The sequence below is a fragment of the Piliocolobus tephrosceles genome, chromosome 10, assembly GCF_002776525.5.
Source record: "Piliocolobus tephrosceles isolate RC106 chromosome 10, ASM277652v3, whole genome shotgun sequence".
NCBI classification, from domain to species: domain Eukaryota; kingdom Metazoa; phylum Chordata; class Mammalia; order Primates; family Cercopithecidae; genus Piliocolobus; species Piliocolobus tephrosceles.
In genome coordinates this window covers 31,211,455-31,232,975 of record NC_045443.1, presented here as the reverse complement: position 1 = coordinate 31,232,975, position 21,521 = coordinate 31,211,455, and positions in this window count along the sequence as shown.

Here is a 21,521-nt window from a genome sequence, read left to right as displayed (position 1 = left end):
CTCAACCATTTCCTCAAAGCCTGTGGACATCTCGGGAGGTGAGGAAGGTAGAAGCCCCACCCACTACCTCTCTGTCCCAGTGGGCAGGAGGCCAGGTCATTCTCTGCCAGCCACAGCCCTGCAGCTGGGTCCCAGTCCTCCCTCGACGGCACGAGGTGCACAGATGGGAGGAGGGGAGGCAGCTGGTGGTGTGGGCTGGGAACTCTGGGAAGTGGCCTGGCGAGCTCTGCCTTGGGAAAACATGCCTTCCAGTCACCTGCTGCCCACCAGACCTTGTGCTCACAGATAGCGAGCGCCAGTGGCAGCAGGTCCTTCCAGAGGGCGAGGCCCCAGCCGCCCCTGTAACCGGGACTGTGTGGTGGCTGGTCTCTTTAGTTACAGTGTGAGAGCCGAGTAATGCGGGAAGAGGGTTCACAGGGGCCAGTTCCTGCTGGAGTAGCAGAGAAAGGAGGGCGTGTGGTTCACTAGGTTCGCACCACCCCAGCCAGGCTCATTCCTGCGGAGTCAGGAGCCTCGGGGGCTTCCTTGCCAGGGCTCTCCCAACCCTTCCCCTCCTAGGGCAGTTGACCTGGCCTCATCTCTCAGCATCCAGCAGTCTGCCGTGGGAGCTTAGGGGCCTCTTTTGCCCAGCCGCTCTCCCTCTCTGTGCCTTACTTCTTGACCCTAAGAAGATGGGCACTGGGTCTTTCCAAGGATTCTGGTAGCTCAGCTCACCTAGGTGCTCAGCGATCCTGGGAAGAATAGGAAACACCACCCGCGCCCCCGGCCCTGCTCCCCTCCAGCACCCGCGTCCCCGGCCCTGCTCCCCTCCAGCCTAGGCCGTTGCCTCTGCGGCTCGCTGGCAGCCCCTGGTTCTGGAACTCAGCACACACAAGGGCAGGGCTGGCTTAAAGGTTTTCATTTTAAGTCTCTTAAAATTAAAGCATTTTATTTTAAAGAAATTAAAATTTCTTTCATTTCTCTGAAGGAATGAGGCCTACCCACGCTAGGTAGGCAGCTCCATCGGGCCCTGGTGGTATGGGCCGTCTGTGGAGGTCAGGAGCGCCCCCGTGTGTCTGCTCCCCTCCACAGCACATTGTGGTTCTCCCATGAGTTTGTCTGAGCTCTCCTGGTCTCAGTCATGTTTTATCCTGTGTCACCTGCATGGTAAGGAGCTCCTTGCCTTTGCCCATTGTGTAAAACTCAACTGCCCTTTATTTGTCTTCAGATCATTCTTTTGAACTTCAAGGGATGCCTGGGGTCCTGTTTCAGGATCTTAGACAGGTCTGTGTCAGTTCTCTTTATTGTCCTCTGTGATTTTGCAGACTTGATTCAATGCCATCAGTCCTTTTTTCCAGAATGGAGTTCCTGGCTTTTTAGTATTCACCTGTCATGCCTCACCATTTCATATGCCTCTTGGGTGTCTGGTGTGTTTCATGTGTCAGAGCGAATCTCCTCAGTAGAGTTGGGGTGCCCTGAAGGCAGGGCCATTATCCCCCCTTTCTAGATCCGCCCATAGCCACACATACAGGAAGACCTTCTCAACCGCACAGATAGACTCGAGCAGCCCCGTCTCTGCTCCCATGCTAGTCCCAGCCGGACCACGCTGAGGTCAGCTTCTCAGTGGCCACAGACATTGACCATCCCAGGTTGACTCAAAGCGCCACGTCCGTGACACCAGAACCCTTTCCCGCTGCTGTGGCAGGAGCGATGGAGGTGTGCAGGGCTGGGCTCTTGGACTTCTGTGTGATGGTTGGCTGCCAGGCTCAGGGAGCAGCCAGGTTAGTAGCCGTGATAGGCATAGCAGCCCTGAAGAAGGGCCTAGGATGCTGGGAGGGACTGAGGTGATAGGGCGGCCTATGGGGGTGGCACCGGGCTCTCTTCCATGTACCGCCTCATCTCCTGTCTGCCTCCCTTCCCTTCTCAGCTCCCTTTCTTCCTCATCGTTCTCCTCTTCCTTTCCCGCTGTGCTTTGGGAGTTATCTCAGTGGCAGGCATGCCCTCCTGCCACACCATCTCCAGGGGGGAGCTCGGAAGAAATTCCTCATTGTTGGCTTCATACTGCCACGGGTTACTTAGAGGCTGGGGCATTTTTGAGATCAAAAGCTGTCTTTAGAGATGGTCAGAGAGCACTGGTGGCATGCAGAGCCACAGCAGAGACCACCTCCAGGACTAAGGAAGGGAGATGACAGTCAGTGTGCACCTGCTGTGTGACACACGCTGTCTACAGGGCCTGGAATCTGGCAGCACAGGGAGCTGGGTGCTGTGGCCTTCCCAGCAATGAGCTGCCCTGGAGATGAAACCCCTGCGCTGTGACACCCTCCCTGGTGTGACTGTACCACGGGGTCTGAAGGAGGAGGGGGCAAGGTCGAGGGCTCTGAGTGGCTGATCTTGACAGATGATGGATGTGTCTGAGAGGAGAGAAGGGAGTTGGTTTTTAAAAATAAAGTTTATTTGTACAGGGCATGGGGGCTCATGCCTACAACCCCAGCACTTTGGGAGGCCAAGGCATGTGGATCACTTGAGATCAGGAGTTCAAGACCAGCCTGGCCAACATGGTGAAACCCCATCTCTACTAAAAATACAAAAATTAGCCTGGCATGGTGGCGAGCACCTGTAATCCCAGCTACTTGGGAGGCTGCAGTAGGAGAATCACTTTAACCCAGGAGGTGGAGGTTGCGGTGAGCTGAGATCATGCCTTTGCACTCCAGCCTGGGCAACAACAGTGAGACTCCATCTCAAAAAAAAAAAGCTTATTTGATTATAAAACTAGCATATAGTCATCAGAGAGTACATGAAAGAACAGCGAGGCATGAAAATTACATGAATTAAAACCACTTACAATGCCATCATCCGGGGTAACCAGTGTTTATCTTTTGTTGAGTTTCCTAGGCTTGTGGGGGAGGAAGTTCTTTCATTGCACCTTTAGCATAAAGGACACCTTTACTTTACACAGAGAATGCTGGGTTCTTAGCCTTCCTCCCTCTGACAGTCAGTACCAGCTGTCCACCCCTGGAGACTGGGCAGCCCATCAGCGCCACGCTTGAACTCAGAGCTGGGAGGGGAGGCCAACCTGGAAAGGGGACCCTGCTCCGGGAGCTCCTAGTGCAATGTGGGAGCAAGCAGTGAGACAAGGCTGGGACCGAAGCTCACAGGACAACCCTTCCCAGAGCAGAGGTCTGGCAGGGGGCCAGGCGGTTTCCACCCAGACTTCTCATGGCAGGGACCTCACTGCTCAGCCATCATGTTAGCCCCCTCTGGGTCCCTGGGTGAGCGAGGTTGAGGGATAGGTTTTTACCTTGTAGTTTCTAGCACTTGGTCCCTGTTCTGCCCCCCCAGAGCCTCATGGAGTAAGCCCAGACACTGTAAACCTGGCCATCCTCTCACACTTAAAACTCTGCATTCTTCTGCGTTCCTTGCCAAATCCCTCTCAGGCCAGGCACCTCTAGTTCCCACCCAGTTCCTGTGGGGAATATGATTTCCACACGCCTGGATGCTGGTGCAGCCAGAGAGAGGTGAAGCCGGTAGCCAGGCTTTGTGGAGTAGGTGAGACTGAAATGGCGTTCGGAGGGCATGGTGAAGGCAGTGAGATAGGGAAGCTCATTCCAGGCCAGAGAATGGCGCAGGAATGGCCGTTCATCTGTGGCAGGTGTATGCACAGGCCTGTGTGAGCAGGGGCTTACCCTGGGGCCAGGGAGAAATCCCAGCCCCTGGGCTCCCCCAGCCCTATGCCCTTATCTAGCCATTCCTGCCCTCCCAGAGCTCTGGGGGTGGGGACAGAGCCCTCATGCTGTACACCTGTGGAGAGCCTGCCACCAACTGGGTCGTGACCGACTCGTGCAGGATCTTCTTGTCACCATGGCTGGAGGCAGCTGCTGATTTGGGACGCATCCCTCGTCCAGCATCTCATGGTGTGCAACCAGAAACAGAACCCTCCTGTTTGAGCATGGGTCTTGGACAGCAGCGACCACCTGTGTGAGCCACTGGTGTGAGGTTAAATGGAATAGAGCACTGGGAGCACCCAGCGCAGAGCCTAGAGCCCAGGCCTGGTTCTGGAAAGGGCAGTAGTGGGAGTCATGTCATTCCCTTTGAAGTGCAGGCTGGGCAGGGGCCTGCTTCTCTGCTAGGCCCAGCCTTGCATTCTTGGGAGCAGGTGCTGACTGCCTCCAGGGCTCCAGCCTCCTTTCCCAGCCCTTTCAATGCTCAGAAGCTCTCTTCCTTACCCTCACCCCTGCTCTTCCCACATCCTCAAAGCTGAGGGAGTCTGCTTATTCTGGAGGTGAGGAGCAGTCAGGGAGAACTGCCTATACGTCAGCAGAGAACTGGACAAGAGTGCCTAGCCTTGCCCCCTGGGTCAGGCCTGCTGGTGCCTTCTACACCAACCTTGTGCCTGAGTGCCCGGTTTCCGGCTAAATGCTCTACACATTTCTTCACCAAAAAGTGAGCTGAAATGAGTGACTGTGGGGTTCTGTCTTGTCCATTTTGATAATGATGACAATGATGACAACAGCATCCAACACCTGTAGAATGTTCACTAGCCACCAGGCACTGTTTCTTATGTTAACTTAATTTTTCTTTGCAATGATCTTGAAGGGATATATTTAACAATATAAGAAAAATGAGTTGCAGGTGAACTTTGAGTCACCAAGGGCTCTGTTTACAAGCATGCCTCCCCACCATCCTGTCCTTAAAATAGTGATTCCAAGTCAGTTGTCATTAGTGATCCATGAGTGATGGCCAGCATGCAGCACATAGTTTCATGTGGACATTTCTCTCTCTGGTTTATGACCACTGCACGGGGTGGATGCATCATGCACCATGTGTGTTGACTGTTGAGTGAAATGTATTTGTTGCTTTCCAGGGGACAGAGGAGAGGCTGGATGGAGGGCAGCAGCTGTCCCGCCACCAGGAGAGCTGTTCTGGCGCCAGCCTCCCCCTCCTAGGGGTTTCCTGCTACAGTCTTCAGCTCCCCTTTGTCCTCCAGAGGCCAAAATAGTGGTGCACAGTCAGGAGAGACAATGAGGAGCAAGGCATGTGGCTGGGCTGGAGGGCTGATGGTGCAGGAACAGTCAGTCTTGGGCCCTCCAGCCTGGCTCTGTCTGTCCTGCCAGCTCCAGGCTTTTTATAAAGAGGCTGCGTTAGGTGAGCCTGGAGTGAGCTGTGCATGGACCTCATCTGACTATGGCGTGCTGACCCTTCGCAGAGGTGGTCTAAGGAGACGGGGACCCTGGGCCGACCTGGGTTTGAATCTCCCCAGCAGCTGACTGGCCCTGCCCACGGCCCACATCAAGTAATGGGAGAAACTGCTCAGGGCAACTGAAAAAGCAGCCCAACTCAGCTCTGTTAAACTTTTCTCTAGTACTTTCTTCCCTCTCAAGCCTTTGCCACCGCATACCTGAGATTGTCCCTGTGCCACCCCAAAGGCATGTGGCCTTTGTAAGCTGGTATAGGGAGGGCAGCACAGGGGCCTGTGTTAGTTTCATGGAATCACCAATGGGGTTTCCTTTTTTTTTTTTTTTTTGGTGGCACAGGGGTCCTGTGCAGGTGTGGGCAGCGTGACAGAGTCCCTGAGGCCAAGGCCATAGGCCTGGTGCCTGGCACGTGCTGTGATGGGAGGTGTCGGGTTCCCGCGGGAGGCGAGTGGGTTGTAAGTAGTTAATGCAGGGCTGCAGTGAGAGTTGTCTCCAGTGTAATTGCTGATTTTGGGAGTGTCTTGGCTAGGGCTGGGTTAAATGTGGCCTCATTGGCTGATTGGCATTTCTTGAGTTGGATTCTAATTCCTTCAGGAGGTCAGAGAAGCTCCCCAGTGGCACCCCTGATCTTGACTTTGGAGGCCAGGTTAAGTCTTTCAGAGGGACTACAGAAAAACCCCTAAGTTATGACTATTCCGCGTTGCTAAAAAGACAGCCTCCTGAGTGGCTGGGATGACAGGCATGCATCACCACACCTGGCTAATTTTTGTATTTTCAGTAGAGACGGGGTTTCACCATGTTGGCCAGGCTGGTCTCAAACTCCTGACCTCACGTGATCTGCCCTCCTCATCCTCCCAAAGTGCTGGCATTACAGCGGTGAGCCACAGCACACCTGGCCTGGTTGTGAGCCACACCACACCTGGCCTGTTGAATAAACAAGAGCAATAACAAATTTTTTGCTCCGATCTCATACGAAAATGCACAGTGTTTCTTTTTGCTGTTCTCAATCTGTTTCTGTTGTGTTTGTTGAACTTTGTTCTTAGCTCCTCTTGCCAGCTCACACCTTGACATAGGTGCCCTCCTGACCCCTCTGTTCATCTTGCTAACACGACCTTGTTTCCCACCGCCAGGTCTTGGTGGTGGGAGTGCTTATCTTTATCATGAAGAGTTGGAGGAGTGGAGGGAGGGCCTGTTGGGATCTACTTCGATTTTATTTATTTTTTTGAGACAGGGTCTCACTCTGCCACCCAGGCTGGAGTGCATTGGCACAATCATGGCTCATTGCAACCTCGACCTCTCAGGCTTAAATGCCTTTCACCTCAGCCTCTCATGTAGCTGAGACTACAGGCACGTGTCACCACACCCAGTAAATTTTTTAAAAAATTTCTTTTTAGAGATGGGGTCTCACTATGTTGCCCAGCCTGGTTTCAAACACCTGAACTCAAGTGATCCTCCTGCCTCAGCCTCCTAAAGTGCTGAGATTATAGGTGTGAGCCACCGTGCCCAGCCAGAGATCTGCTTTAAAGCTGCCCATCCTGAGCCTACCCCAGCCTACACTTGACCAAAGGCCTCACATGACTCTGTGCGCTCTACATATGGGAAGTGCCTGAACTCAGAAGTAATTGATTCTGATTTATAGCCAGGTTGGGGTATAATTAGCAGTTGTGATTTAACGTCATGTGGCCTGAAACTTTGCCATCTTCTCCCTCTCTGTTTGTGTGTATTTAAAGCAAGTCTGTTTACAAGCATGCCTCCTCGCCATCCTGTCCTTAAAATAGTGATTCCAAGTCGGTTTTCATTAGTGATCCATGAGTGACGGCCAGCATGCAGCACACAGTTTCATGTGGACATTTCTCTCTCTGGTTTATGACCACCAGCTCCCAAGGTAGGGTGGGGAATTGGCACCAGACCTTGACCCCGGGGTCCCTGAGCAAGTCACATCTCTGAGCCTTGGTTTCCTGCACCAGGGGATTTGGATCATGATGTCGTTTCACAAGGGGATGAGGGGCAAGTAACAGCACTTCTCAGGCCCAGCTCACATAGCACTTGGTGGACATCATTTCTTTCCTGCACTCTTCCCTGAGAGAAGTGGGGCCACTCTCACGGAGGCAGAGGTGCCTGGTTCCAGCTCCTAGCTCTGTGGGCAAGTCACTTAGCCTCAGAGGCCTCAGCCTGCTCATCTGTAAATAAACTAATAGCAGTTGTCTTACGTATCTCATACAGCTAGAGGGAGGACTAAACAGAAGAGCAGTCATAGGCTCTTAGGGCTGGAAAGGGCTTTGGATAGTATTAGTTTCAAGTTTTTGTTTTATAGATGGAAAAACCGAGGCTGAGAGGAGTGAATGATGCCCAGGATGACACATCCCGTTAGCAGCATGAGGTCAGGGTGCTGTGCTGTTTGGCCTCATGACACTGCTTCATCTAAAGGCCTACTTGTCTGTTAACTCATAAGCATATGCAGAGAGGCTCACCTCTCTGTGTGTGGTGGTGGATGGACAGATGGCCCCTCTCCTGCCATCTGCTCTGGCCTGTACAAGCCGGGCTGAAGGAGGTCATGTATCATCGCACCAAGGTGGGGAGGCACTTCTGTTGCTGGGCTGAAAACATGTCTTGTTTGCTGCTTCCCTCCTGCGTGGCTCACACAGCCCATATCTGACTGTTTATGAACGAGATTCCCTCTGTGCCCAGCATTGTGCTTGATGCTAGGACACTGCACAGAGAAGTCTGCTAACAGAGGCTCCTGTCCTCGTGCAGCCATTTGTAGCCGGAATAGGCACCCGGCAAAAGGTCAGTGCTCACAGGGCGGGAGAAGGCTCTAAGGCTGATGAAGGGTACAGCCACTGCGGAGCAATGGGGGGTCGGCAGGTCTAGAGGAGGAGGTGGAGCTTCAGCTGGCCTTGAAGGCCCTGGATTGGATTGAGAACAGGGCAGAGAAGACAAGGAAGGCTTTCTGGGTGAGAAGACGTGCTGTGAGCAGGGTCTGGAGGCAGAGGTGTGGAAGGCACATTTGCGAGAACCAGGGTTCATGCTGAAGAGCGAGGAGGCTCCGGGGGAAAGCATTTTGATTTGCGCGGAGGTTTTACAGTGTTAGTCATTGGGCGGGCAGTGTCTGAGTGACTTAGCTCGTCTGACACAGTGATTGGGGTCATTATTTTGGCTCAGAGCATTGCTGAAAGCCTGGCTTACCTGTCACTGTGACCCTTGGCTTACCCACCTCAAGGATGTCCTGGGGCCAGAAGGAGGCAGGTGACCTTCCGAGTCTCTCCTTCTCTTAGAAGCCTGGGTCGAATGGCGCACAGGAAACTCAGGGAAGTGAGTGGGAACCCAATCTTGCTTTAGATTCGCATTGGCCCCTTCTGTGTTGCAGAGTGACTTCCCATCTCAGTCACTGTCTTAATTTATTGATGAGAACTTGTTTCACAGTCCAGAGCACAGATGGCAGCAGCTCTCTGCCAAAAGAAAACATGCCTGCAAATTGGAAAAGCAGGCTGCCTCCCAGGAGGATGGTGGAGGGAGGAGAGCCTGTCTAGCCAGACGCTGCTGCTGGTCCTGGGCGGATGGGGCTCCGGGAGGCCAGCAGAGCGGCCCCCTCATGGGCGGGCTGGGGCCGGAGCAGCTGAGGCAGTGGCAGGACCTCCTCACTTCTCTCCACTACCAGCTCCTGACTCATGGCTGCCCTGCTTCAGCCTGGTCTCCTTAGCCTGGGGCTGCAGGCACCATCCACAGCAGCACAGCACCAAGGAGGAAGGACAGGGAAGGGGCTCTGCGTGCTGGGAGCAGGCAGGACTGTCCTACGAGGAGCTCCGTGACCTTGGACATGTTTCTCTGGGGAAACTGTGGACAGGCAGCTTTCAGCAGAGAAACCTGAATTGTTCCATGCATAGCTTCAAATATTTAAAGGCCTGTTTTACTTGTTCTTGGTAGATTTCTTGAGCAAAACTAGGACTGATGTGTGTTAGCCACAGGGAAGTAGATTCTTAAGTTAATAAGAAAGAATTCTTGACTAAAGTTAAGCAAAAAAAAGAAACGGAATAAGTCGTTGGAGGGTGAACACTCAGATCCTGGGAGACTCTGTGTGGCCGCCTCCCGCTCTGTGGTTCTAGGGAGCTGTGGCCCTTCTGCCTACTGGGTAACTTCGACCAAGATGTCTCGGCCCCTCCATGTCCCTCCATGTCCCTCCATGTCCCTCCATGTCTCTCCATGTCCCTCCATGCAGAAGTGGAAGCACCTTCCAGGTCTCCCTCCTCCCTGGCCCCTGCCTCTACGGCTGTGAGAATGACGGAGCCGCGGAGTCCCTGGAGGCAAGGGGTGCTGAAATACAAAGCAGGGGCACTCCTGAAACTGACATGTTGTCCCTGCTGCCTGAGACGAAGTTCTTGGCAGGTTTTCTTCTCCCAGGGGCAGGCAGGTTCATTACTAGCAGGCATGTCAGGCTGTGAAATTAAAGCCTTTAAAACAAAAGTCTTCCCATCCACGAATTTACTAAATGTTATTAAATGTTGAGCCTGGCCCTAGCTCACAGAAAGCATCGGGGAGTGCTGAGCCCCAGCATTTGAAAATCTCCTGGAAGCAAAGAGGGGATGAGGGTGGCAGAGGGGCCGAGGGGTCGGGGTGGGGGCCACCAGAGACACCAGACTGGGTGTCTCTGCAGAGAGGCATGAGGCAGTGGGGATTAAAGTAGCCAGGGGATGCGATGGGCTGTGATGGGGGCTGGGGCAGGTAGGGCAGGCGACCTACCCCAGGTCAGTGAGGAGCTAAGGGTGACTGAAAGGGGAGTAATTTGGGGGCCCTGGGGTTTCTGGGAGTGGGGAAGGTAGGGTGCACAGAGGGCTTTCTCTGGGTTTGTGGGTCTGGGTGTGGCCCTGTTCCTGGGCTGTGGTCTGCTCAGGAACCCCCACTTGTCCCCATCATTCATTTATTCATTCCTCAAGCAAATATTTATCTGGTATTCCAGGCATGTTCTAGACCTTACAGTGGGGAAAAAAAATGGGTAAGATATGAACCCAGCTCTTGGAAATGCTCTTGTTTTTAGAGAAGGTGGGCAACGAGTCTACACAGAAGCCTAGGAGGGTCCCTAATGTGCTGCTCTGGGCCCAGCCCCAGCACAAGAGGTCACCCCTGGGGAGGGGCCACCCCTACACCAATGGGAGACTGGTGGCAGCTGTGAACGGCTATGGGCAGTGGTTGTCCATGGGTCCTAAGCAGCGTGCAAGTGAGGGTAGAAGCTCAGGAGGGAGGGCAGCTTGAGGGGAAGTTGTGGGCCCCACCCCCAGAGAAATGGGATGTCTGCATGATGTATACATATGGCAGAAACATATGTTAAAACTACAAGTCCATATGGTTCAAACAAAAGAAGAAAAAAATGCCATAGGGATATTGGGCTAATTAAAAGAATTAATAAATGAGGAGTCTGAAGCACGGGCTCACTATACAGTCATAGCCTGACTGGCCTCAGTTTACCTGCTGTGCATGTGTTGAATGGGCCTGTGGTGATGAGGGAGACCTGGGATGCCCATTGGCTCAGGACTCCACTCTATGCCAGGGGTCTGCACTTTCTCCCTCCTGCGGAGTCAGGGCAGGGCCCAGACAGGATCACCCTAGGAGGAGGACCCAAAGGAATTGCCAAGGGTGAGGCCCCAGTCTGGGGATTTAACCACAAGCACAACAGACCCAAATCCTGGCCCTTGAGGCGGCCATTGGCAAATGCAAGGGTGAGAGTTCATCTTCTCAAATTTCAACGTGGGTTTATTTGGAGCCCGGAATTAAAGTTAGTTTGAAATGCTCTCAGCTGGTGAAGGCGGCAGGGGAGGCTTGATACTCAGGCTGGCCCCTAGGCCTGCCCCTGCTTGTAGACGGGCACTGATCAGGCCTGGACCACACTGGGACGGTTGGTGACTTCTGGCTGGTTGGTGCTGACATTGGCTGGGGCCTGATCCTCTGAGTCACCCTGCCTCGCCCTAGATTCTCCTGCTGTGGACGAGATGATAGCTTTGGCCATGTCCACTGAGACAACTCTGTGGTTTTGAAAGGGAATTTTCCCGAATGCCACCAGCTCAGCTCTCTGGCTGTGAGCTTTGGCTGTGCTACCACAGGCCTTGCCTCCTTCCTGTACTGGGCGTCCTCATGCCCTGTTCCTCCCTCTCCCTTCCTGCCACACCCAGGGTGACTCTGCTCGCCATCATCTCCATTCCAGGGACGTTTTTCCACCACACCAGTGTCTATCCCCACATGCACTAGGAGCCCTGTGACCCCCGACTCGTGGGGCGGAGGTCAGACCCAGAGCGCTGAAGCTCCTGTCGAAGGCCCTTCCGTGTGTCTTTCAGATCCTGGGCACGGCCTTCTCCATAACCACTGCCCAGCACATCCACTGGACTGGTAAGAAGTAGGATGTGTGTGTGGGCTGGCTGGAGTGTCCCCACTCCCCACTCCTCTACTGGATGCTCTGTGCAGGGAGAGGATTTGAGTTTTGTGTCACTGGCCTACACTCTCCAGATATGACCCCTGCGCCCACCCACCCCTGCCTCCGCCTCAGCCTTCTCAGTGGTGGAGGGGCGGGGAGGAGGTGTGAGCACGTGGAGACCTGGGGCATGGGGCACCTGGATGCCTGCATCTGTGTCTGCATATTTGCCAGAGATGATGAGGTGGGTGGGGGGTGTGCTCTGGAGGAACCACCCCCACTGATGGGTGTCTGTCCCCTGCTTTTCCTCACACTGACACTTTGTCCCCCCATGGGGCAGGGAGCACAGTGCTTCCACCTGCGGAGAGACTACCCCTGCGGAGGCTGCTGCCATCCGTGGCCGCCATGGGGGAGTTGGCGGGGCGGCGTCTGCCTGCCACCGGACAAGATCCTTGGAGCACCTCACCGGGCTTTTTCTACCTTACAGTGTAATTTGTTAACTTTACTTTATTGTGATTAATTGTTCAGGAATACTACCTCTGAGGTAAGTTACGGGTTAGCTTTCTGATTGATAACTTTTTACTGTGTTGATTTCTTTAATGGCTTAATTTCTTTTTTCCCTAAGTGTGGGGGATGGGTGGGAAGACAGGGCCCCCGTTCAGTCTCAGTCAGGCCAAGTCACTGTGCAACCCCCACAAGGCTCTCTGATGAGACTCACTAGCCTTTGCTCAGAATGCACGGAGAGGACCCGGGGTCCTGCCAGGCCTGGCATCTGCAGACAGGAGCCTGGGAGAGGCAGGTGGAGAGAGGAGTGGGAAGGAGGCTGGAGGCAACTAATCACAGGGTGATGGTGTTTGCTAACACAGCTCAGATGCCATAGCAGTGGGGGTCCCCTGGGGGCTGGTGAAGCACTTTGCCAGAAACGCAGCAACGCTGACAGGGTCCCTATGCTTTTCACTGAGGAGCAGTTGTTGGGTTTTTCCTTCTTCCTTCCTCCTGCCCTCCACTGGCGTGGGAGGCCACCCCTTCCACCACATGCGGGCCTTCTCGAGACAGGCTCCGCACACCTTTCAAATTTCTCTCTAGTGTGGATGCTACTCACTTTCTCCCCTTGCTTCTGGGTGGGGAAACTGTCCTTAAGTTTTACTACTCAGACAGCGACAGAGGACCCATCATGGGGGCAAGTGGGAGTGGCGCCCCTGATCCTGCGAGCTTCACCCAGCCACAGGTTGCCTTGCTGGGAGGGGGGGAAAGATGTCCAGTTTGGTCCTAGGATCCCTATCTCCTTCCCAGGACTCATTGACATCAGCAGTGGGTGGGTGACAATCACATCCTCTGTGACCTCAAAGAGAAGAAATACAGAAAGCCCAAGAGAGATCAGACTGGCCCTAGGGTACCATAGCCCCAGAAAGAAAGAGCTGGAGTCATGGCATGCACACACCCGGATGTGTGAGATGAACAGACAGGGTTGGGTATTCAATGGCAGGATGCACCCCTCAGAACTGAGGCTGGTCTAGTGTAATGTGTTGCAGTTAAGAAAAAGTCAAGAATCTATGGGACTCAGGGTGCAAAGGTCATCCACTAGCCAGGATCCACTGCATGTCACTGGGTGGGAACTTGGTGGGTGGCTGCCCTTCGTCCTACAGTTTGGCTCCTTACCCTGGTTTCCCAGGCAGACGAGGTCTCTTCTCCATCCTCCACCTGCCTGTCTGCTCTCAGCGCTGAGTCACGGCCACCCAGCTTCTTGTCACTCCTCTGTTCATCTTTAAGTAATACATAAATTGGGACCAGGAGGATATAACTTTTGATGTGTTCAGGATTCATATTTTTGGCAGGTGGGAGTGGAGAGTAGGCTGGTCTTAGGGTGCTGGATGGGGTAAAGACAGCTTCTCTGAGACAGGAGCCATGGTGCCGATGCAATACGAGAGAGGCACACATTTGGGCAAAACTACCCTTCCCTAGTCCTCTGGCCGGTCTTCCTGGTCAGGATTCCTCCCTGGGAACCCCAAAGTGCAGATTCCAGAGCAAACATGCTCTTGTAGGCAGATGCTCACCAAACAAGTGCTCAAGTCACCCAGTGGGACCTGGAGCATCATGTGTTTCTGATGTGGGTGTTGGGGGGGTAGGTTTGTTTATGCCATTTTTAGCTGTTGTTAATCAACAGCAACAGTCCAGTGCATTGGGAGACGTGTGCCCTCCCTGAAAATCTTGTCTCTGGAGTGCTTTAGGGGCATCCTCTGGCCCTGGAGCCTTTGCTGCAGTGTCTGCTCCCCCGGCCACCCCCCACCTCATCTGTCTGTTTGCAGAGCCTCGTTCACAGGTCCTCAAACTGCCTTCTTGGCTCACCCGGTGCTTGGCCGTTTCATCATTTGGCCGAGTCTACATTTGGTGGAAGTCTCCATGCATACAGTAGATGTTCCTCCAAGCCCCCTGCCGGTCCTGTGGAGCGGTCCCCACACCTCCCAGAGGGCCACATCCTGTGAAGCCAGTGAAGGTGGCTCAGTGTCCCTCCTCAGTGTCTCCTGACTATGATCTCACGGGGGCAGAATTCCCCTGAGTGAATTCCCTCACTCTCTGCTCCCCTTGCCAACATCAGAGTTAGTTCAATCAGGTCTGATGCAACCAATTTACAGACTTGTCTCAGAAAGTCCCTGTGAGTTTGTAGATGATTACAGGGGCATGTCTGATGTGGACTCAGCTTTTCTTTGCAGTCATCTCACAGAGGGGGTGAGCATGCAGGGGGTGAGAACTGCCTCCGGGCGGCTGGCAGTGGGTGTCAGGGTGCAAGTCTCTTCCCTGCAGCCCCCAGCTGGAGTGGTGTCACCCTCTGTCCTTCTAACATGGGCCTGCATCTTGGGCTCTCTGGAGACGTTGCTGCCCTGCCCTAGAACCTCTTGTAGATGTTCTGGTTTGACTTGAAACTAGATGGCCATCCCTCCAGGTTCTGGTGGCCAAAGAGCAGTTCAAGTGGATGGAAGTGACTGTCCCTTCCTCTCCGGCCCCTATATAGGTGGAGATGCTAACCAGCAGCGACATGGCACAGGATGGGAGCTGGGTGCCAGTTGCGTGGGGTCCATTCTTTGTCCTGCAGACCCTCAGAGTCCGGTGTGCCCCTCTGCTGCAGTGAGGCAGTAGTCCAGGATGGGTTCCTGCTCCAAATGGGCACTCTGAAGAGGCGGGACCTGAGAGGCATCCCACTGTCCTACTGCAGTAGAAGTCTCGCAGTGGTCTTGGTTGGGTCCTGGTGTATAGGGTTTCCTTGGCTGTCACAGTCACAGTGACACATGGTAGATGACAGCAGCTGAGAATTCCCCTTGCCCTGGGTCATTGCTGAACCACATGTCCCCGGAGAGGAGGCAGGCACAGAGAACGAGTGTGCCCATGGGTCTGACAGCAGTTGGAGGTGGGCATCTTGAAACCCCCCTGCAGATGGAGCTCTACCGCCTTCTCTCCTCAAGGAGGTGGCCAGGTCCACATGGAATTGTCCCAAGGCATCAGCCTCCAGGGCCTCATCCGGCAGCTGCCGTGTCCCAAAGCCTGCAGAGACCACTCTGTGTCTGAGGGGACCCTCTGACACAGGCCTAGCTGGAGCAGGGTCCCTGAGAGCCTCCCCAGGGGATTTACTGAGAGAGACTCAGTGGCTGCTGGATGTGGATTGGTCATGGCAGAGGGGCAGGTGACCCCCATCATCTGTGGAGGACCAACCAAGTCATGGCAATTTTGGTGGAAGCCACCTTGTCTCTGCTTGTTCTTGCTCTGGCTCCTGCCCCCAGGTCTGTGGACCCACTTGTGTGCTTGTGGCTCACAGGGCAGTGGAACGGACTGGCCTCTCTCTTAGCACTGGGCCCCAGTCACACAAGCAGAGCCGCGGAAGGCAGGCTGCCCTGGCTGTATATGAGGGTCATCTTCCTTCCCTGGGGACGTCTGGGATGGGTCCATGGGAGTGACTGGGATGACTGGGAGCCCTCTCACTGTTGTGCGATGTGGTGGGGGAACTGCCTCCCCATTGGTGCTCAGCAAAGCACAGTTGAGAAAGGGCGGCTTACGAGCTGCAGCAGAACCCTGCCAGCCCTTCATGTGGCTAACACTGGTGCCTGCACACACAAATGTCTATTGGCTCAGACTTACTGAATACTCAAGTAACTCATGCCAAGCACCTAGACAACAGTCAAGGAAGATACAGACACAGTCCCTGTGCTTGCAGGGCCAACCGGCCAGTGGGGACCCAGAAGAGTGAACGTGATTGCAGGTCAGCGCTGATGGTTATATTCACAGGATACTGGCTGGCCATGTGGGAGAGGCAGTGACCCAACCTGAGGAGAAGGAGGCCCTCCAGAGGAGGTGATGTTGATGCTAAGAGCTGAAGATAGGATGTGTTAGTTAACCTGGCAAGGAGTGGAAGGAGATGTGTCCTGTTGATGGATGTGGTCCACAGAGTTGAAGCACAGAGGGTGAAGGTGGACAGTCTGGAGACACTGCCAGATCACAATCTTGAAAACCTGGTCAAGGAGCTTGATGTTTAGGCTGAGAGCAATGCGAGCCATGGAAAGGCTTTCAGCCCAAATGTGATGGGCTCAGATCTGGCCTTTAGAAAGTTGGCTGAAGCTACAGTGTGAAGAGTGGTCAGAGGGACAGGGGAGGCTGCAGGGAGATCAGGCACAGGCACTGCAGTGATTTAGGTGAGAGATGATAGAGCTGCAGGGAAGGGCAGTGGGGTGGAGACAAAGCCAGCAGATCTGAGAGATGCACAGCCTTTGTGGTTAACTAGATTTATTGGTGGGAGAGGGAGCATTTTTGCCATTCACCCAGCATAAATGGGAAGATGACTTATTGTTCATACAAATGGACGGATGAACGGATTTTCTGGGCTCGGTGCTCCTGTGCAGGAGAGGGCAGAGACCAGCATGGTGTAATTAAACCTCTTCTTTTGTGTGTATTGAGCTTCATAGCCTGCAAAACATTATCAAGGTTCCTCCAGACCAAAACTATCTTATCAGCCATCACCACACTTGAACTTTCACCATTAGACATGTACTGTGGCGCAGATGGTTTGGGAGTTGGAGACCCTGGGTTAAATTCTCACGCTGCATTTGGTGTCCATGTGAACCTTGGGCAGTCATTGAACTTGTCTTGGTTTTGTCATCCGCAAAATGCGAATAATGCCTGTTTTACAGAGCTGCTGTGGGGATTAAATGAAAGCATGTGTCTAGAGGCATCCAGCTTGTTCCTAGACCAGGATAGGAGCTTGGCAAGAAATTGGTTGGACATGAGTCCCTAAAAAATTAAAGTCAGGTCTTCAAGGAAGAGCATCCTCCAGGCCAAAAGCCGGGGATACAGGAGAACGGTGTGGGAAGGGGGTGGTCGGGGAAGGGGAGTTGGTGTATCAAGGTGGGTGAGCTGCTGCCTGCAGGAGCTCAGGGAACAAGCTTCTCCATGCCTCAGTTTGCTCTGGGTTAGCTCAGCAGCAGCACTCAATATTCCACAGAAGCAAGAGGGAAGCCAGATTAAATAAGTGTCATTTTGGACTCAAAGATATTGGCATTGGGATGGCCCCTTCTTAAAGCATTCATCAATTGGGAGGCTATTGATTTAGCCATCTTGCTTTTGCTGAGTTTAATGACAGCCATGAGACAGCCTATTGTCTCCTCAAGCTAACAGAAAGAGTAACAACACTCCACAGGGCATACTTGAGCCAAGTTCTCCTGACTGATGCTGCTATTTGGGACCTCCGTTTTGTGGCCCCAGAGACCATCAGATAGCTGAGAACCAGCGGGGACGGACCTGGACACTAGTTTCTCTTGGCCCTGTGAGAGGAGAGAGGTGAACTGGTAGAGGAAGGCTGCACAGTTAGTGCAGGTTAGTACCTGTTGCCTAGAAATGTTTCTTCTGGTTACCAAATTCTGGAACTTACCCATGTCCAACATCCAGAGCAGAGCCAATCCACCAGTGGGCAAATTTCTGGAATCCCAAGACAGATGGTCCCCTATTAATGATGGTTCAAATTGTGATTTTTTCGACTTTATGATGGTGTGAAAGCCACATACATTCAGTAGAAACCGTACTTTCAGTACCCATACGAAAACCATTTCTGTTTTTCACTTTCAAACTAATATTTAATAAATTACATGAGACATTCAACACTTTGTTATAAAACAGGCTTTGTGTTAGATGACTTTGCTGAAACGTAGGCTAATTTAAGTGTTCTGGGCACGTTTAAGGTAGGCCAGGCTAAGCTAAGATGTTTGGTAGGTTGGGTGTATTTAACATGCATTTTTTACTTTTCTTTCTTGATGTTTTCTTTTCTCCTTTCTTTCTTTTCTTTTCTTTTCTTTCCTTTCTTTCCTCTTTTTCTTTCTTTCTTTTTCTTTTTCCTTTTTCTTGGTTGACAGGGTCTTGCTCTGTCATCCAGACTGAAGTACAGTGGTGCAACCATGGCTCACTGCAGCCTTGAACTCCTGGGCTCGAGCAATCCTACCTCAGCCTCCATAGCAGCTGGGACCACAGGTGTGTGCCACCATGCCCAGCCAATTTTGTTTATTTTTTTGTAGAGGCAGGGTCTCCATATGTTGCTCAGGCTAGAACTCCTGGACTCAAGCAATCCTCCCACCTCAGCTTCCCAAAGTGTTGGGATTACAGATGTGAGCCACCACACCTAACTTAGTTACAATATTTTTAACTTACAATGTATTTATCAAGATGTAGCCCCATCATATGTTGAGGAGCATCTGTATATTCTCAATCTATTTCTTTTCTCTGGCGAGAGACCCCAGTTCCTAAAATGACCCAACCTTCTTATTTACCAATGGGTAACTTGGGGAGAGGATGTTGAATTTGACCTCTGGGCCCTAACTCAGGGTTCTCTAAAGTAGAATTTAGGCTTCGTGAACTACGGTGTGTTTTAAAAGCCCAGTGGAAGTTGCTCCTTGTCCCCATCATGGGAAGATTAATGTTCTTGCCTCTGGCTGGCTTTGTTATGCCCTTAGTGCAGTGACATTGTTTATACCTTGCTGATGGAAAGGGCTGGATTCCTGTTTCACTCTTTCCCTCTTGTCCTCTGGCCTGATGCAAAGGCTCCCACCAGGTTCCTGGAAGGATCCTCCCCTTTCTGCTCAAGTCACTGCCAGACAGGGTTTCAGCTAGCGACAGAAGCCAGAAGGTGGCAGGCCAGCCAGCAGCCACCAAAAGCACAGCTTCAGCAATGGCATCATGCTGCTTGCCTGGCTGACATGGCTCTGGTTGGCTGTTGGGGCTGTGTAGGCAGCAGTTGAAAGCCAGTAACAGCGCTGCCTACTTGCAGCAGGAAGGAGCCTGGAGGGCACCTGTCCCTCCTTAGTACATTCGCGCTGGATGATTTGCACACACACATGCACACACTCATAGTGATGGTGGAGGGGAGCAGGCAACTCACTCCAGTGGGACAGATGACCGTGAGCATGCCCTAGGCTGGCTCCACTCCCCTGCTCAACATCTGAACAGTCAGGAGGCCACTGCTATGACCGCTCAGTGAACAACTGGACCTTGACCAAAGAGGCCCTGCAGACACAGGAGAGCGACTGGAGTTCCCCTGCAAAGTGGGTCCCTGCCTGGGGACCTCCCCGGGTGGATCAATGTGTTTACACCGCAAGTGGCAGGGCCCTGTTGGGTTCTCAGCTGCCTCCCTGACCACCCCCATCCCTTTGTCTGGGGATCCCCCTGAGCCCAGACTACCTGGGTACTCTTCAGGTTCCTCACCGCCTGATATGGTTTGGCTCTGTGTCCCCCAAATCTCATGTCAAATTGTAATTCTCAATGTTGGGGGAGGGGCCTGGTGGGAGGTGATTGGATCATGGGGGCGGATTCCCCCTTGTTGTTCTCGTGATGGTGAGTTCCCATGAGATCTGGTTATTTAAAAGCGTGTGGTACCTATCCCCTCACTCTCCCTCTCCTGCCACCACGTGAAGAAGGTGCCCGCGTCCCCTTCGTCTTTGCCTTCTGTCATGATTGTAAGTTTCCTGAGGCCTCCCAGCCATGCTTCCTGGCAAGCCTGTGAAACTGTGACTCAATTAAACCTCTTCCCTTTATAAATTACCCACTCTTAGGTAGTTCTTTTTAGCAGTGTGAATACAGATGAATACACCACCTCTCAAGCAAGTTTTCTAGATAGAATAGTGAATGAAATAATATGACCATTTTATGTCATAGAAGACAAAAACATGTACTTTCTTTTAGCGCTGGACTAGGCAGCTATTAGTCCCCTCAGAAAAAATTCATCTTTCTGCATTTGCAATGAAAACGTGTCCAACTCTCGGTGTGGGGATGAGGACAAATCAGTTGGTCAATGGTGGAGAAACCCTGTCACAGTGGAGTGAGTTGGTCTGGGGGTGCGGCTTGCAGTAGGAGTGTGTGTCTCACCAGACCAAGCCCCCTTGCTCCTGACTTTTTGCCACACTCTGCATCTGCTGCAGCCAAGCAGAGGGTGCCGCCTGCAGTGAAAGGAGCTCACTGCAGGTTCATGAACAGACGCTGGTTGTGCGTCATGGTAAATGGTATGATAACGTGACTGACGGAAGCGAGGAAGCCTGAGGAGGAATACAATTTAAGTACATGTGTTTGAGCCTGGCTCTCTGTTGCAGCCAGGAGCTAATGATACTTGTGAGCAGGAGAAGTCAGTTCAAACACAGCAGTGATGAGGGCTGACAGAAGAAGGGTAAGCAGGACCCGATCCAACGTGGCCAATGGTTTACTCATAGGGGAGCCGTGGCTAACATAGCAGCTTCACGATGTAGCAGTGGGTCACAGTACATTTGACGAACTGATGGCCTGGGGCTTCCTTGCAGAGGAGAAAAACAACCAACAGAAGGTAGTCCTAGATACAATTCCTTTATTATCATTATCATGCCCCCTAGCACACGAAGCTGGGCTTCCACCGAGTTCAGGTAAGAACAGGGGTATGTTTACAACGAGAACAATTTCTCTATACACACTAAGTTAAAACATCTGTTTCTAGAATACTGTGATGACCCACATCCTTGGGCCAGCTGGTTCCAGGAGTCCATCGGGCCTCACCAACATTGGGCTGTCTGGAATAATGGCTGGCACTTGCACAGGGCAGGGCGTGGGGAGCAAGCCTCAGGTTTATAAGCAGGGCTGGGCCCTGCTGAAATAGGGGAAGGGAGCAGCCAGAATGTAGCAGGTTCTCCCAAGGCACGTAGAAGTTGGTGGGAAAATGGGGCTGGGGTGTGTAACTTGTCCCCTTCCAGGAAGGGACCCAGGCACCTGGTCTCCTGGCCAAGATTACAGGCCATCCAAGAGTCCTCCAGGGAAGAGCAAGCACTGCACAGACGCGCGGCAGAGAGGCTTTCCCGGCTGGCCACGAGCTGACCATGGTGACATGCTTCACTCCCAGCCCCCAGTGGTGGAGCGAGTCGGGAATCTCGGCTGCTGCAGGTGGAGCTCCGCTGGACAGCCTGAGGTACTCGTGAACCCTGAGCATTGTGACATATAAAGGAGGGTGGCTGCATCTTCCTTTAGGGTTTGGTCTAAAGCAGTCGTTCTCAAAGTGTGGTTCCAGGGCCAGCAGCTGCAGCTCCTGGGAACTTGTCAGAAATGCAAAGGATTGGTCTTGCCCCCTCCATGAGAAATTCTGGGGGTGGGGCCAGCAATCTGTTTGGAAAAGGCCTTCCGGGTGATGCTGATACTCACTGAAGTTTGAGAACGACTGAGTTAGACGCTTGGTCACCATACCCTCAGTGGATGTGAGCCTGGCCCAGCAGCCATGCAAAAGACTGGCATTCCCTCCTCAGCCCCAGAGTGGCCAGTACCTCAGAATGTTTTCCAGGTGGGTGACAGGGTGGGCGGTGATGACAGTGACTGTTCCAACTCACTTCTCCAGCCTCAAAACCCTGAAGAGGGCCCGAGTAGCAGATTCTGAAACCAAAGCTGGCTCCAGGGCAGGAGGGCCCCGAGGCACATCA